At 37.9% G+C, this 19,582-nt stretch overlaps 1 pseudogene; it reads left to right on the top strand.

The window, feature by feature from the left end:
• The window catches only part of LOC132146673 (zinc finger protein 501-like), a 306,725-nt pseudogene that overhangs the window by 9,474 nt on the left and 277,669 nt on the right, over nucleotides 1-19,582 (top strand).

Below are 19,582 nucleotides of genomic sequence, written 5' to 3'. Positions count from 1 at the left end.
TTTTTTTAAATAACATTGCTTAGTGTCTGAATGGCACTTGCACTTAAATGTTTATGCAACCTTTCTGTGAACTGTAAATAACAAATGATGATGATATGGAGCCCAGTGACACTGTACATGTCACTTTTTTTGTCTGTAATTGACGGACTGTTTCACTTATGTCAAACCAATGTCTGTTCTTTAAGGATCAGAAACAAACCTGCATTTGATGGCATTGAACTTGCACTTTAAAATGTTTATGGAACTTTTCTAACAAATGATGATAATATTAAACCCATTGGCACTGTACATGTCACTTTTTTGTATAGGACTGATGGACTGTTACACCCTTCCCTTTACTTATGCCAAACCAATGTCTGTTCATTTACAAACTTACTGTTGATGGCACTGAACTTGAAAATAAAAACACTTACAAATGTTTATGAAACTTTTTGATCAACTGTGACTTACATTTAACTCATTAAAACTTGTATCAAACCAGTTTTGTCTGCTGTCAAACCTTTAGAATTTAATTGCAGTAGGAGAAAAAACAATCAATAGGTTGAATAGAAGACCTAGATGCGGAAGTAAATTTGCATTTTTATTTATACATCTTGAGCATTACAGGTAAATAACACAAAATGTTGTAAGCTAGTAAATAGTCAGTATTGCAGAATGGCACTGATCTTTATTAGTTAGTTATTTTTTAAATAACATTGCTGAGTGTCTGAATGGCACTGATCTGAAGAAAAATCAGAAGTTGCCACTGGTCAACATGGCTTTTGCTCCACCTGTTAGGATTTCAAACTGTTCTGCACCTTCGGCTGATCTGAAAACAGAAATACTGGTAAATACAGTACAATGCAAATGTTATGGCCTAGCTTAGTAGAAAGCCCACTCACCACGTCAAGGTGTAGACCAAGAGTGAGAACACTGGACAAGACTTACTTAACAAACCAAGACGCAGACAACATGAAAATAACATTTATATTACAGTTAGAATATACACACATTTATATTACATACACGCATAAAACGGCCACATATTAAAGAACCACTATAAACCAATATAAACGTTTTACTATTAACTTGCAAACAGGATTAAATTAAATGAACAACAACTGTTTTTGGGTATTTTTTGTTTTCATGTCATGTTACATTTTTGAACTTATGGCTTATACAAAGTGAACAAGTGCAAGCCAAGAGTGAGTATTGGTACACTGGACAAAACGTACTTAACAAACCAAGACGCAGACAACATGAAATGACATTTATATCACAATAAGAATATATACACACATAAAATGGCCACATATTAAAGAATTGATACATCATATTTTTTTTAACAACACACTCACAGACCACCTAACTGAATGGGGACACGACAGAACAGGCGTATTCAGCTACAGCTCACAGTTAGTAAATGTTTTACAAACACACAAACACACACACACATAAATATCTACACAAGAACATTAACTACATGAAAATATTCAAAAACACAAATATATACACTTATGTACACACACACACATATGTACATATATACACAAACACATACTAACCATATTTACAACAGCTAGTTTAATCTCCACAGAAATGGATTAATTTTGTGAGCTTTCTGCGAACTACCTTGCCTTTTTTTATTTTTTCTGTCTCCCGCCTCACGATATGGTTTAATCTAACTTTACAATACCATGAAGAAGCCATCTTCACTAGAACATGTACATGGTTGGCTTCAACAGACATGTCAAACATGTGGCTGTGTAGCTGTGGGAAAAGATTTTTTCTGGAACAAGCAGACAGAACCTGGGTGACTATGGTTGCCGTTGTCCCTTTTCCCCGTGGAGGCTTTCCTTCATTGGCATTGAGAAGCTGCTGGAAGCGTGTTTCTGTCGCTTGACAAATTGCAATAATGCCTGGTGATGGTTTCTGTAGGCCACCTCTGTTCTTTAGAGTGATGAATCCATGTACCACGCCATCTGTGTTTAATGCTTGTGAGCATGGCATGCAAGTAACCTTCTGCTTCATCTTCTTCACAATGAAGCCTGCAATGTATGCAATTGCAGCTTCCTTGTACTCAGACAGACTGTCAACATCAGGAAGGTGAGAGAGAGTGTCATCCTCTGGCACAAGAACTTCTACAGGCTCCACATCCACTCTGCGTGCGATATTCATGGCTGCAGGTGTTGAGTCAAGGATGGTGGTGTTGTCACGGAGGAGACAGTTGCCTGTGCCCTTCTTCACCTGATGCCTGACAAGGAGTCGCTTGTATGCTCCATGAAACTGTCTTACATTGGGGTTGTTGTTGTGACCACCACGCGATCTGATCGCTGAGAAGAACAGCTCCAAGTGGTCCTGACTGAGTTTGTATGTCAGGAGGTATCTGCATGGGGCAGCTGGCTGCTCAACCAGGTCTTCATATACACCCATCACACTTCTACAACAAGCAATGAAACCATAGACTGGTGTTTTTTTCTGTGTACGATGTAAATGTACAAGGGTTCCTTTTTGTTGCACTTGAAGCCCACGGAGAAGTGATTCTGCTTCTAACATAACCTTGGCTCGATCTTTTGTTGCAGGCTTAATTGGTGCTTTGAATCCTTTGCCGAGTGGATTGCGGCTGTTTAGGACATCAAAGGCTGCATCAACTGTGCGCAGGAAGTGAACCGTGGCTGCACAGCCGATGAACTGGGGATACTTCAGTTCCTGCTCACAATACTCAAGGGCATCAGCCACACTGCTGCTGAAGAGCTGGGCTGCAAGATTGACCTTCATCTTCTGATTCCGCCACTCAGTATGCGCCATTCTGAGCTTGTTCCCAAGACGCAAGCCCTCCTTCTCTTGGAGCTTGTGAAGCTCCTCAATGTACTGCCATTTGATCTGCTGACCATCTTCTCTTACTAGTACCTCTGCTGTGGAGTAGACATTCCGAAGAAGCTTGAGCATGTGACATGGATCCAAGAGCACATGGATTTTTTGTGTGCTATCCTCGGGATGGAAAAAGTAGGGTCTCATGTCCATGATGTCAAGACTGGCACCAAGCTCCTTAATCATCGCAGAGTTTTGAGAGGGTCCATTGCTGGTCAATGAAACCACCCTAACTCCGATCGCATGAAGTCTAATGAGACTCTCTCGGATGATGTTTGCTCTCTCTGCACCGGTCATGCTGTTGATGAGAAAGTAAGCAACAGGGATCTTCCAAGATTCGTTGATAGCAACTACCATGAGGACCAATAGTTGTGTTGCCACAACATTCTCCATCTCCCCAGCTCCGATGTCAACATAGCCGTGCACTTGGTCACCCCCAAACTCAGTTTGCTTATGAATGTACATTTCATCCATCATCAACGCATAAACTGTGTCTTTCCCTGCTTTCTTCTGCTCAACAACATGGCTTCTTAGAGCTGTGAATGAAGCAACAGTGAATCCGGGATCTGCAGAGATGCTACTGTACCAGTTCCTGATAATTTGAGGATGCGGCAAAGCTAAGTGCAACTTCTCCCTGACGTAATCATAAGCCTTGGCAGAGTAAAAGTGCAGTGTTGTGGCAAATTGCTTCATGCTTTCAGAAAACACTGACTTTTTCTTCATCTGTAATCTTCCAAAGATCTCTCTAGGAACATCTTCAAGACTGCCAAGGAGGGAGGCACAGTCTGTTGAAATAAGACGTTTCTTCTGAAGCACAGTTAGTGTGCTCTTCAAAGAAGAAACTCTTGCCTTCAGTCTCCTTGTCTGCTGGGCTTTCAACCTCAGTTTCTTACGAGCTGCACCTAGGTGTTGTTGTGCAGCAGAGGCCTTTCTTTTTAGCGTTCTCGGAGACATGTACTGGTGATCACCGAGAGAGGAGTAAGAGTGGTCTATTGCCTGCCTGTCACTGCCACACACATTTGCTGTCAGAGCAATGACATCCTGAACAACACCATGAACAGCAAAATCCTGTTCAGATGTATCTTCCATCATGACATTGCTCTGATTGGCAGCAAAACAACTGTCTACCTCTTCATCGCTACTTACAACTTCCACTATGCCACTGCTATTTTCAACACAAGCAAGACTTACCTCCTCGTAAGCACTTACCCAGTCTCCTTCTGGCTGTTCTTCTGCGGAGAACGAGAAAATGGTAGGCACAGCAGTGTCCTTCAGACAGGTCCTTCCCTGATAGAAATAACAATAAAAATAAATAAAAACATGGCATTATTGCAGAGTAAATGACTGTGATTTAGCAGTGTATATATCAGTGTACTTAAAGTTCTGTAGAAAAAAACATTTCTTGTATTTTTGTGTTTTCAATGAAATAATGACCGCTCATAACAATCCACACCCTATTGAGGTAGCTATTATACAACAGTTAGGACAATGTCTAGTCAAACAATAGTAACTGACTCCATATTGTTTAATTATGCAATATGTATCCAACCAAAAACATAATCCAACTACTTTACAGGCAAAATTACTTTAAAGGTATAATCCAACTACTTTACACGTGTGACATATTAAATGATTAAATGATGCAGATAAAAAAATAATTACTGGACAGCTCACAATAAAAGGGCACTCCGAAATTTCTGAAATGTACAATTTTGTCACACAACACAATGTTACACATGTCTGTGCACAAAAGAAAAAGGCAAAAAATGTCAAAGTACCTTGGAATCAGTGCTGAAGTGATGCCTCGCAAAATGCCTACTACACAGACGAGAATTGTTGTTAGGAATCCAGTTCCCTCTCCTCATGTTCAGCATCCATTGCCTCATCCTGTCTGGATCACCTACAGGGAAACTTGACACAGGCAAGAAAAGTGTTAATGCTCAAAATGGTATATTAAAAATGCTCATAATACCATATAGTTTATGTATAATACTATAATAATAGCAATAGAATATGAAATATCAATTACAGAATATAGACAATAAAAAATAATAAGTTAAATAATTAGGCTGAATAGTACAATAATTTAACAGCGTAACTATAATAGATTGACAATCGCAAGTGGTATATTATTATAATAACAATAATAAATAATGTAAATTTATATATTTTAAAATATTCTTACAGAGGCTATATAAAATAAAATTACGCAACCCTGTCTCTTTTTTGTTAAATTTCAGTTTTTAAAAGGTATAAGAAGCTATACAAGTCAAGAAATAAAGTAAACGATTCAGTCAAACATACAGCAGGCTACAACGTTAACGTTAAATAGCCTAAATATAAAGTTATGAAACTTCACTTTTGCGTCAGCAGCACTAGCCGAGGAAAGGCTGTTCTCGGCGGGATACATGAATGCTGAGCGCCCGGTGATCGCTGGATCTCATAACTCCGAAACCGTCAGATAACATTTTTAAATAGACGCTATCTTTATAAATAAACCACAGATTTGAGCTTTAAATAACTACATTGTCGACTGAAAAACTCTTAAAACTACATTTTGTGACACAATAACAGTAGTATTTTTAAATGCAATACAACCAGAAACAAATTTTCAGGTTTGCTTTTGAAAGGTAATTCCCTGAGACCGATACAGCGATTACTGTATGTTAGTGGTAGGTAAAGTATAACGTTACCTCGGACGCTAACTTATCTGAGGCGATTTAATGCCACTGCCCACAAACATTGATGCTAACTCATAGTGTGCTAACTACGTGAATGTCACTTACCGGAAAAAATGGAGCGAAGTCTTCCTACAGTGTCGGTTAGTGCAGTTTATAGCAGAGCAACCCATTTTATGTACGATATTTCAATACAAATGTTCAGAAAGGATACGGAGGTGGTGTGTTGTGTCTTGTGTCAGATCATGGCCGAGACGTCAAATTTCAGGAATTCCACTCGGCGCAGCCTATGCCCGTTATCAGCTGTCAATCAAGCTGTCAATCAAAGTTAACCACGCCCTTATTTGTCATACATTTTATATCTAAGTACGATCTAAACTAACGAGTTATAAAAGAATTCACAGCCCTCATGGTTGTCAGGCACTCGGAACCTATCTAAGAATACAATAAAAGTCCATGGGACCAACCTGTAAAAACATGAATTTATGCTGTGAAAACGGACATTTTAACATGGGGGCTATGGACATTTGCTCCCTTTTGGGACCTTCCCCTGGCGGATTTTCGATGTATTGCAGTTTTTCGCACTTCCGGGTAGGCTTCATTTTTCAGATCAGAATGTTGCCGCTTGGTTAAACCCAAATAAATGAGCGCTATATCCAATAGTTTGTGCAGGGATGCTTTGCTGGATATGGAGCCATCACAATCCCTTGCATTTTATTTCAGTGTATACGCCATAATTTTTTCTCATAGAAGTAAGAGTAATCTTTCAAACCTGCACAGAGTCTACTTTTATTGTGTGCACTAACAATATCAACAAAACGTTGTGCTTTTATAAAGAAAATAGGGCTGTCACAGTTAAGAAATTTCCCCTGCGGTTATTATGGGTGGCTCAATAGCGCGATATTACCGCCGTTTTTTTGTTTTTTACATACCTAATTTATCCTGATTTTGCTGCATACAAAGCTCTATCGTTGAGTTATGTAGCATATATTGTTGCTTTTTTAACTGACGGAGAGACACGTTTTAAAACATTTTTGTTTATTGTTAAATGCCAAACAGCAACAAGAACATGCGTTTTCCAATATGTTTTTTTTAAGAAATCAAAGAGTTCTAACATGTATTACACATATTTGCGCGCGACTTTGGACAGCAGCGTAAATCTAGACTGATTATCGCACCACCACTGACCCACCAGGACAGAGGATTCACGTTGGAGTTGATGCACTCCTTATGCAGATAGCGTGTGAGCTCGTTATCTGCTCATGCTCTCTTGGGTATGGGCACTGGCGTGGAGGTTGTCCGTGACTTCAGCAGGTATGACTGTTACTTTCACGGCTGTATTTTACAGATTTCGCAAAGGCTTCAGCTACTCCTAACTGTCGGCCGCTACCGGTCTCAGCTGTTCTCTTTGATGTTGCTCCGTGACCTGATGCTTGAGGGGGCAGCTGCGCTGGACGCTTACCGTGAAAAACGCTCAACACGGCTTAATGTACTAAGACAGTGATATTAACAGACCAAACTCACTAAAAATCATACTAATAAAGTATACTATCTTTAAAAAGAATCAGATGAGCCCTGAATATGAATGCAACAATAACATGTTTAGCCTTTTCCTCCCATAGAAAACCGTTATAAGCAAACGCTTAATGTGGCTTAATGTACTAAAACAGTGATTTTTAACTCACTAAACATCATACTAATAAAGTATACGATGTACAAAAAAAAAAGAAAAAAAAAAGGCAAGTCGTTTAATAACAGGTTAAGCCTTATGATGGTTTCCTATGGGAGGAAAAGGCTTAACGTGTTATTAAACGCGTTGAATTCATATTCAGGGATCATCTGATTTTTTAGTAGATAGTATACTTTATTAATATGATGTTTAGTGAGTTTGGTCTGTTAATATCACTGTATTGGTACATTAAACCACGTAAAACGTTTTTCATGTTAAGTGTTTTAGAATGTCACGATGACCTCAAATTAGATGTATTGCTGTGTCACAGGAACCTTTTCGCAGCAAATTTTGCATATCTACTCATCTATATTCGCTGGCTCACCCTTTTCATTGGGTTGAAAGCCAATTAGTGAACAAACTCCATCGCACACCTGTAAGTAATAGGTGCGTAGGAAAACCTAATGTCACGTCGCCAGTTTGGGAACATTTTGGCTTTCAATCCAACATGGGAACAAAGGAACTCCCGCACACTATCTTAACTTGCAAAATAAATGTTTAATAGCACAACGTTTCGGTCACACGACCTTCATCAGGAGTATACAAATGTTCAAATTCATCTCTTTTAAGATAAACACATGACCAATTAACAGAGCTCCATCTGCAAATAATTAAGTTCATTAGGAATACATAATTAGCACCACATCATAAACAGTCACAAATTATTCTAGTTACAACAATCAAGATCCCCCTATAGGTTAACAAAATCATCCAAAAAACACATAATCAACACCTGATTCATCTCATTATGCTGATCAGAACCAATATCTTACATTAAGACTCCGCCCATTACAGTAGTGGCCATTTTGAAAAGTACAGTATGCAGTTTTTTCGCTACTCCTCCTTCAAAATTTGTCTAATTTTGTCCAAACATGTGCTCAAATGATCTTCGGACTGAGCCGCATAAAAGTACTGTCCCCGATTTTTTTGCTATACAGGAAAAAAAAAAAGTTATGATGTCGCAAACTTAAAGAGGTCGACCCAAAATTGGTTTAGAAGCTATAGCTCGGCCAAACTTTGATCAATCAAAACGAAAATTGGTACACTTCATCGGAAGCATGATCTGAGGTTCCATGCCAAATTTGGGAATAGCGCCACCTATGGGTGTTGAGATACCAAAAACTCACTTTTTAGCTTATAACTTCCGAACAATTCATCCGAAAATTATGATCTTTGTGTCTATGGATTATTTGGGTCTTTCCGAATCTTTGGATGTCAATTTTGTCAAGACCACCTGGACCACCCGTCCGCCATTTAGAATTTTGTCATAAATTGCTATATCTTTTGATCTACTGGACAAATCTTCACAAAAATCAGTAGGCATCATCAACACCATGCCCCGGAGGTACCCCGGAAGTTTGAAGACAGCGCCACCTAGTGTTCAAGAGATATAACGATTCTTGCAAAACCTTATAACTACTGTAAATATTGATAATTGTTTGTTATTTTTGTCATTTAAATCCGTGGGTTATGCCGAATCGTATGATGTTTCATTTTTTATTTTCCAACATGGCGTCTGTCCGCCATATTGAATTGAATGAAAAACTGTTTTTTCACTACTCCTCCCTGAAATTTTGTTCAATTTTGTTCAAAATTTTATCACATGAACTTCAGACCAGGCCTGACAGAAATGACTGAACAGATTTTTGATATTCACTCCCGTTCGTGACATGTACAGCTCCGAAGTTGACCGTGCCTGTGCTAGTTGATTTGTGTTAGTTTGCTTAGCATGCTAATTAGCTAAAATGCTAACATGTTTCTATTCACTCTAATGGGTCTCTTGACCTGTCTGGTTAAGTTTGAGCAACGTTAGCATTTTTAGCGTAGCATGCTAATCTGGTTAACTTGCTTCTTTGTGCTCATACTTACACTGAAGCTCTCCTCTGCAGTTTGTGATCGTATGTCCTCTGAGTGGCGCAATCGGCAAAACCATGTATCTAGAATCCCGAACCATTCTGGTCGTGGGTTCGCGTCCCATGTGGGAAGACTTTAAAGTTGTGTATAAAGTTGTCATTTAAATTCCCTCTGGCTCTGCACTGCTGTTGGTGCTTAAATGATCACTGTGCTGCTGTGCTTGATGTACATTTACATGTATATTCAATTTCTGCTCTTTTTGTTCTTCTGGCTCTGCACTGCTGTTGGTGCTTAAATGCTGTAATTGATGTGCTTACAGAACCTGCTGTGCCTGATGTACATTACATTTCTGATGTTTTGCTCTTCTGGCGCCGCATTGCGCTACAGCGGCTTTTGCTTGCTCTGCCTTGCAGGGCTTGGCCCCGTATTGCTGCTTGCAGCTATATTTATTATTATTATTATTATTATTATACTTCTTCCCGGTGGAAGTCTATGGCAGCCCTATGAACTGTACATAGGAAAATGATGAAATTTGGCACACTTGTAGTAAATTTCCATGAATAGTAAATGTAGCAATTTTTGAGTCTCTAGGACCAACTCTATAGCGCCACCAGCAGTTCAAAAATTCAACATTGAAATTGTTATAACTTTTGAACCCTTTGATCTAGAAAAATGAAACTTAGTACACCTGATTCATCTCATCATGCTGATCAGAACCAATATCTTACATTAAGACTCCGCTCACTACAGTAGTGGCCATTTTGAAAAGTACAGTATGCAGTTTTTTCGCTACTCCTTCTTCAAAATTGGTCTAATTTTGTCCAAACATGTGCTCAAATGATCTTCGGACTGAGCCGCATAAAAGTACTGTCCCCGATTTTTTTGCTATACTGGAAAAAAAAAGTTATGATGTCGCAAACTTAACGAGATCGACCCAAAATTGGTTTAGAAGCTATAGCTCGGCCAAACTTTGATCAATCGAAACGAAAATTGGTACACTTTATCGGAAGAATGATTTGAGGTTCCATGCCAAAGTTGGGAACAGCGCCACCTACGGGTCATGAGATATGGAAAATGCATATTTTGGCCAATAACTTGTGAACGGTTTGTCCGAAAATTATAAACTTGGTGTCTATCGATTCCTTGGGTCATGAGGAATCTGTGGATATCGATTTTGCCATGATGGGATGTACCACGTGTCCGCCATTTTGAATTTTGTCATAATTTGCAATATCTTTTAAACTATTTGAAATTTCTTTACCAAATTTGGTATGGATCGTCATTAGCATGGCCCGAAGGTACCTGAGAAATTTGATCACAGCGCCACCTAGTGTTCCAGAGATGTCATTGTTTTATGAAAAAACGCTTATTACTTTTGCTAACATTGCTTGAAATTTGATTTCTTTATGTCAATAAATTCCTTGGCTTATGCCATTTCAACGATATCGCATATGTTATTTTTCAACAATGTGGCTGGCCGCCATATTGGAGCGAATGTAAAACAGTTTTTTCGCTACTCCTCCTTCAGAATTGGTCTAATTTTGTCCAAACATGTACTCAAATGATCTTCGGACTGAGCCGCATAAAAGTACTGTCCCCGATTTTTTGCTATACTGGAAAAAAAAAGTTATGATGTCGCAAACTTAATGAGGTTGACCCATAATTGGTTCAGAGGCTGTAACATGTGAACAGTTTGTCACAAAATCATTGGTGTCTATCGATTCCTTGTGTCATGTCGAATCCGAGGATATCTTTTTTGCCAGGATTAGATGTACCACGTCATAAGCTACATTAGCATTAAGCTATCTTAGCATGCTAATCTGGTTAACTTGCTTTTGTGTGCTCATTCTTACATGAAACCTCTCCTCTGCAGCTTTGTAAAACGTGTCCTCTGGGTGGTGCAATCTGTTCAACCATGCATCATGAATCCCGAACCATTCTGGTCGTGGGTTCGAGACCAGTGTGGGGCAACTTTGAAATTGTGTATAATTTGTCATTTGAGCTCCTTTATTATCTGGGTAAGAGCTGTACTAATGTTTCTTACACTGGGATTAGATTAGATCAAATTTAACAAGGTTGACCCAAAATTGGTTCAGAGGCTGTAACTTGTGAACAGTTTGTCACAAAATCATAAAATTGATGTCTATCGATTCCTTGCGTCATGTCGAATCCGAGGATATCTCTTTTGCCAGGATTGGATATACCACATCATAAGCTACATTAGCATTAAGCTATCTTAGCATGCTAATCTGGTTAACTTGCTTTTTTGTGCTCATACTTACACTGAAGCTCTCCTCTGCAGATTGTGATTGTACGTCCTCTTGAGTGGCGCAATCTGCAAAACCATGTATCTAGAATCCCGAACCATTCTGGTCGTGGGTTCGAGTCCCATGTGGGAAGACTATAAAGTTGTCATTTAAATTCCCTCCGGCTCTGCACTGCTGTTGGTGCTTAAATGCTCGCTGTGCTTCATTGACATTTATATTTAATTTCTGCTGTTTTTGTTCTTGCGGCTCTGCACTGCTGTTGGTGCTTAAATGATTGCTGTGCTTGATGTACATTTACATGTATATTCAATTTCTGCTCTTTTTGTTCTTCTGGCTCCGCACTGCTGTTGGTGCTTAAATGCTGTAATTGATGTGCTTACAGAACCTGCTGTGCCTGATGTACATTACATTTCTGATGTTTTGCTCTTCTGGCTCTGCATTGCGCTACAGCGGGTTTTGCTTGCTCTGCATTGCAGGGCTTGGCCCCGTATTGCTGCTTGCAGCTATGTTTTTGTAATTATGTTCGTAACAATACAATAATGCGTAAAAAAAAAAAAAAAAATACAGCACTTTAAAATTTTAAATGGCTGATGCCTAAAATGGTTGACATGGGAAAATTGGATATCGTTCGACTCGACATGACGCACTGAATCTAAAGAGACCAGTTTTGTGATTATTTGCCAAACCATTCAGAAGTTAAATGCAAAGATATGCATTTTTAATATTTCCGGACCACTAGGTAGCGCTGCGTCGAAACACTAAAGGTAGTCTCAGGTTGTTCTAACACAAATCAAGTTTGGTATCAATACGCCAAACCGTTGTCGAGATATAGCCTCACATGCATTTTTGTGTGCTTTTCATCAAATTTGTTCATGTGTCATTTGAGAACGGTTGGATGAACCAACTTGAATTCCATAACTTTTTGCCAGAATGATCTGAAGATGATCTGAGACAATTTTCATGAAAATCAACTTACCGTCTAGGACGTGTTTGAAAAAGTATGTTTTTCGTACAATTGAAAATAGTAAAAAATTAAACCTTGCCATTATATCATTTAACTTGGCATGGGCCAAGGATTCAGAGGAAAAAATAATTTCCATTTTCTGGCTTACGGTTCAAAAGTTATTAGCATAAACATTAATGCAACTTTGGACAAGTGGTGGCGCTAGTGAGTTTGAGTTAGAGACTTCAAATTTGCTATGGTTAATGTTGAAAGTGTCCTCTATCAGTGTGGCAAGTTTTATAACTTTCCCCCAATCGGTTCTATGGGCTGCCATAAACTTGCGGCAGAAGAAGAAGAATAACGCCAACGATTACAATAGGTGTCTATGCACCTTCGGTGCTTGGCCCCTAATAATAAGAACGGAAACGAAAACAATAGGTGCCTCGTACCTTCGGTGCTTGGCCCTAATAATAATAATAAGAACGGGAACTAAAAAAATAGGTGCCTCGCACCTTCGATGCTTGGCCCCTAATTAAGCAAGGATTTGATCGTCTTGTAAGTGTAACAACAGCAATTACCATTTTAATTCCTGAAAACTAGAATATTCATTCAAATGTGTTGTTGGTGGTGGTGAAATTATTACCAACATTAAAACACATTAAATATCATCAACAATCAAAATATTTTCACAGGATTTTGAACTTAGCTGAAAGTGATGCACGTGCTTCATCATGGGCTTTTTTATTTTTATTTTCTCTGCGCGGGACTGCGCTGATGTATTTGGCCAGATATAGCCTAGTTGTATTTTATGTTGACAATTTGTATTCAGGCGCAAACTGGAGGTGAGATCGAGAGTGGGTGCGTGCGCAGATGCGGAAATGGCGTGTCAAGTTGTGCTTACTGCAATCTGCGGCTGTGATGATGGTAAAGTGGTAAAAATCTGCCACCATCACAGCCCTAGTAAAATTTATATATTTCTTGTTTTATACAGTTTAAAGACCCTGGGGTCAAACTGACCGAAAAGAAAAATTATGCTTTAAAAATGTTCACCGGGTCTCCCTATTAAATTAGTAAAACACATTACAGTAACATTACAGTAGACAAGACAGTAAATCTAAAGCAAGAAAAGTAAATTGTGTATTTGCAGATGTTCTCTCAGCTTTTAACAATATACCAAAAATAAATAATTTTTACTTTTATTTCAGAATTCATTGAAGAAAAAGAGGAAAATGAAGAATCAAGTGAAGCTGAGGAGAAAAATCATGTCAAAACTAGCGGAAAACCTTGCGATCAGTGCGGGAAGAGTTTCACACAATCATCAAACCTTGAGGATCACATGAAAATCCACACTGGAGAGAAGCAGCACGCATGTGATCAATGCGGTAAAATGTTTTTATTGGCTTCACTTCTGAAGAAACACTTGAAAGTTCATGCAAAGAATAAACCACATTCATGTCATTTGTGTGGTAAGAGTTTTTTGCATCTACAAAGTTTGAAAGTACATCAGAAAATACATACTGGTGTGAGAGAGTACATGTGCGTTGAGTGTGAAAAGACTTTTAGTTCAGCAAGCAGATTAAAACTGCATGAGAGGATTCACACTGGAGAGAAACCTTACAAGTGTTCACACTGTGACTGGAGATTCAGTCACTCATCAAGTCTGAAAACACATGAGAGGATTCACACTGGAGAGAAACCTTACAAGTGTTCACATTGTGACAAGAGATTCAGTCAAAGAGGAGATCTGAAAACACATGAGAGGATTCACACTGGAGAGAAACCTTACAAGTGTTCACACTGTGACAAGAGATTCAATAATTTATCACATCTGAAAACACATGATAGGATTCACACTGGAGAGAAACCTTACAAGTGTTCACACTGTGACAAGAGATTCAGTGATTTATCAAGTCTGAAAACACATGAGAGGATTCACACTGGAGAGAAACCTTACAAGTGTTCACACTGTGACAAGAGATTCAGTGATTTATCAAGTCTGAAAACACATGAGAGGATCCACACTGGAGAGAAACCTTACAAGTGTTCACACTGGGACAAGAGATTCAGTCAGACAATAAGTTTGAAAACACATGAGAGGATCCACACTGGAGAGAATCCTTACAAATGTTCACACTGTGACAAGAGATTCAGTAAGACAATAAGTTTGAAAACACATGAGAGTTCACACTGGAGAGAAACCTTACAAGTGTTCACACTGTGACAAGAGATTCAATAATCTATCACATCTGAAAAGACATGAGAGGATTCACACTGGAGAGAAAGTACATCACCACAATGTACCTGGGAAGCGTTTCATTAAGTCTTCTGTTATACACAAAAACCAACCACAGTAAGGCCCTGTACACACGGTGACGCATTTAGCTGTACACTAAGTAGACATCCAAAAGGCCCTTTTTACCGCCACACGTACCGCCGCGGCGGCGGTATAAGTGCATTTGCACCCTTTGACCGCTGAGTGGCGCTTTAACCACAAGTTATCAAACAAGCGCATCAAAGCACATTATCGCTAATAGACGTCAGTTTTGCCTCACTGATGTGTTAGATTTGATGGCTTCAGTCAGGGAAAATTAAAGAAAAACACTGTAGTTAAAATATTTAATATCCACAGACGAAAGTTTGGTACTTATGAAGTTATGTGCATTTCTTAGAACGAATTCAAGCAGGATGTCAAGCCTGTGCTTGAACCTGTGATTACATTTTCTCTAATCTACATGGTATTAAACCATATTTTAGATTTGACACATTTAAAAGGTGTGCAGTATTATTTATATTATATTATGCGTTATATTATTCAAAAGAAATTTTGGTTTACTTTGCATTGGAGCATTAAAAGTGGTAGCCTATTTTAAGGGGGTTGGCTACATGGATTAATATGCAAAATGTCAATATAAGGATTACTTTATCACAGAATATCTGTTTTCGGCGGCACTTGTTTAGTTTAAAAGTAGACATGTCAAGCTTTCTATAGATATCTCTCTCATGTCTCTTCGTTGAGTATTCACGGAGTTGCAGTTCATTTTAATGACGTGTTTGTAAAAGAAGATCAGCGCAGACAAAGGCTGCAGACAGCACACCTTGTTTGTTATCTTTAGTTTATAAGTGCACAAAGTTTTGTTGTTATTATGTCTGTATCCAAAAAAAAGTAGACCCTTTACATATTCGATTGATGTATTGCTCTTATCTGTACGATTAAAACTGAAAGTGTAATTTAAGTTCTTTTCGGGGGTTATCAGGAGAAAATGACTCCTAACGCGTATCCGCGTTAATCGACTCCAGAGGGTTAATAAAACAACATGCATTTTTGTTATTCGTTACCTGTCCTTTAACTTATTGGGAAAAAGACATTTGTCCGTAAACTGATTAAGAAATTGTTGCATGTCTAAATGTGAAGCACTGTATAATTTCGTTCCCATTATTTAGGCCTAATTTGCCTAAAACAAGAAACAAATAAAATTAAACCGGCACGATTAAATCTTTGAAACTCTAAAGAATTAATAAAACGTCCTCACAATTAAACTCAAGTTCTCTCATTATAATCAACAACATTCACACGATGTAAAAAAAAGCTTTAGTAATTGACAACTAAAGTAATTTTAAAGGGAACCTTCTTTACTTGTTTTTAAAGTAGGGTAATATCATATGGCCTAAAAAAATACCTGTTTTTTTTATTTTAGAAAAAAAAATCTGATTTATGATTTAAACCGATTTTTAAATCAATATTCAAATGACGAAGAAATTTTACAAAACAAGTTTTAATATAGTTCTTTATCATTCATTTAGCAGTCAAATTTATAACTGCAACAAGATGATAAAAAAACAGTACTGTTATTACCTTAATGCTGGAAAGATGCTATTTTTTTTAATACTAGCCCATCATGCATCTAACCACTTAGCTTTAAGAGCTGTTCAGATTAAAACTGCAGCTCCGCAGTGAGTCAGTGTCATGGACGGAGGACCTGTTAATATTTTTTCTAGTTTATATTTCCATCTCGTTATGCCACTGGTTTAGATTTTTTTTTTTCTTTTAGAACTTATTTGTAAATAGAGCAGTCACTGTCTGTGTCTACACCGGACGCGAGAGTTGTCATCTGTGCCCCACAGTGAAAAGTGTGTCTAAACTTTACGACATCACACTATAGTGTCAAATCATCTGAAAGCAGTGTCAGAACATTTCATCATAAACAGAAAGAGCATCAGTTCACTGATGGGGATCGAGTCCAGTGTATCCATCACTGTGTTCTGTTGTCTTTTGTTGGATCGTTCCACTTGTGTCCAGTGTAGACCTGGCATGCGTTTTTTTATTGTTTTATTTTACAGCCCTGCTTGTCTTAATGTTTTTATTAAATATCTGTATTGACTGCATGGTCATATTATCGAATTATTTACTGCCATGATGCTACCTACAAAAGTAAAGCTTGGCGAGTCGATGAACGAGCATTGCTGCAGGTTGATTTTCGGCAGATGTGCTGTGCTTATGTTGCTGCGGTCGTCTTCATTTCGTCGGGTGAAACGTCTCTCTCACTCGCAGCAGAGTCTGTGAGAAGCAAAAACTTCCCCTCCGCGCGCTCTGATACCAGAAACATAACATAGCATATAAAATAATAATAATAAAAAAATAACAGGAGAGTTTCAAAGTGGCTTAAGCTATTTTGTGTAAACGTTTTTCCCTATATCACATGCCAAACTAATAACATTGTAAGCATTACATCTTTAATTGCTGCTTTCTGCTGTGAAAATTTTGTTTGTGATGAAAATAACAGTACATTTTTGTCAGTTATTTTATCTAAACAGATCGATTAACTTCAAGATTTCAAAATCAGATAGCATGCTGATAATGTAGCACTGTAAGATTACATTTGTTTGAACGCATTATTGCGAAAGCGATTGAGTGTGAATCTGTTTAAATCATGCTTTAACCCGAAAATATTCAGTAAAAGAAACAGACAAACTCTTAACATCCCGCTGTGGGTGATTCTCTGAATTGGGTGCCCTTCAAGTCCCCCAAACTTACTTCAAAGATTTTCAATGGAAGGAAATCACGAAATGCATTTTAACGCTGTCAATTAATAGAACCAGGTGCCTTTGCATTATAATGCAACACAATTGCTTTTTTAAAATTTTAATTTAAAGATAATGGGTTGCCTAAGTAGTAGACAACAAGCATGTTTGCATGTCCTCACTAACCATCATTACATTTTCATTGAATATCAAACAAATAAAAAATGCAATTAACACAAAAATTTTTCTGCTAATATGATCATATGTTGGTCTACTTTAACTAAAATATATATATATATATATATATATATATATATATATATATATATATATATATATATATATATATATAAATGCATTAATTATATATGAAATTGCAATATTTATACATGTCCTCCAGTTTGTTTTCAACCCCGTCACGCCATACAATTTACCCCCCTATAAAAAGAATGGATCAATCCCTGTGGCATCACTTCCAGGAAGTGACATCACACAAGTCTCTTGAAGAACATGCTGCAAAGAAAGGCAAGTGTCAGTATCTTTTCTTACCTATATTTCATGTTTTTCACTGTCAGATTAAGATTGTCAGGCTCAACATTTCAACTCTGTTGTTTAGCTAAATGATAGTAAACAAAGGTTTAAGAAGAATTAAATAATAGTTTTGCAAAACATTATAATTTTATGATGTACTAAATGCCATGTGGTGCTATTGGCTTAGCTAAGTATGGAGTTAGAGCTACTGTTAGCCAAAAACTTCAACCCCGTCACATTTTTTATTATAACAGGGTTGAATCGTTGTGACAGGGTTGAATGTTTGACACTTCTTAGTATATTACTCAATTGTAGACTTGTTGTATTGTGATATGAACTGTCAGAAATAATCGATTTCTACGATTTTTTTCCATAAAGTATTTTATGTTCAATATTTTCAGACATCCCCATGGCAAAAACAGCAGCAGAGAGGCAAAGACAGTACAGAGCAAGAAGGGATGCAGACCCAGAGAGAAGGGAAAATTATCTCAGGAGTGAGCGTGAAAGGTGGAAAAGGGACACAGAGGCAGGGAAAAAGAAAAAAATAAGCAATCTGGGTGACAGAGCTAAACGACATAAGAGAAAGATTTGGAGGGATGCTAAAAAAAGACAGAAGAACAGGGAAGCTTTGAGGAATGGCGACACCCCTCCACAAAGTCCTGATAATCAAAATGCAGAGCAACCTAGATCTGGGTCCTCGAGGTCAGTTGTAAGGAGTTAATTTAGATGAAGTTGAGTGTAAGTTAGTGTGTGTTAGAGAGAGTAAGTGTATACTGTATCTGTAAGTGTATAGGGGTTTGTCCATGTGAGATTTTAAATGTTGGCTGCAGTTTTGGTAATTATTTATTTTAATAATTTAATTTAATAAAAATAATTATTTATTTATTTTTAATAAATTATTTAAAAAAATTGTTTCAGGCAACATTTAAAGGGAAAGAAACAATCCCGAAGAGCAAGATACAAACTGCACAAAGAGATAGCACAACTCCAACATGCACTCACAAAGGAGAGGAAACTTAAAGAAAAGTCCAAAAAGAGGCTCCAGCGATCAGCAAAACAAAATGAATCTCCAAGATCCAAAGTCCGTGAACTGGTGAAGAACTGTCCTGTGAACAGCAGAATCAGAAAAACATTACTACTTCATGAAGCACTCATTTCGGACATCAAGAGAAAATACCAGAATGCCAGAAATGAAAGAGATAAGCAAATCTTAGCCAAGGTTACTGTGGGAAAGATTGTCAAAAAGTATAGGCTGCAGAGATGGTCAGAACAGGCGTTGGGGTTTTCAAAGAAACGCAGAAAACTTTTGAAGAGCAAAAGCCTGACCAGTTTTACCAGAAAGACTGTCAACAGGTTTGCAGATACATCTATTCAGAAGAACATAAAGAGCTTCTTTAACCGAGATGATGTCAGCAGGATAACTACAGGAAGAAAACAAACCATCACTAGAAACAAAGTAAAGATGCAAAAAAGGTTTCTTGTAGACACAATGAGAAACCTCCACAGAAAATTTCTACCAGAGAATAATGTGAGGATCTCATACTCTTCATTTTGCCGCCTACGTCCCTTTTGGGTTGTGCACCCCTCTTTGTCTGATCGTGAGACATGCCAGTGCAAACTGCATGAAAACTTAAGCTTTCTAGCAGAAAAGCTTAATCAGCTGAAGTTGATCGAGACCTCAGATCTTGAGAAACTTACTAAAACTGTGTCC

The sequence above is a fragment of the Carassius carassius genome, chromosome 1, assembly GCF_963082965.1.
Source record: "Carassius carassius chromosome 1, fCarCar2.1, whole genome shotgun sequence".
NCBI lineage: Eukaryota > Metazoa > Chordata > Actinopteri > Cypriniformes > Cyprinidae > Carassius > Carassius carassius.
Note: the sequence above shows the minus strand (reverse complement) of the source record. Positions and strands in the feature narration are given on the sequence as shown.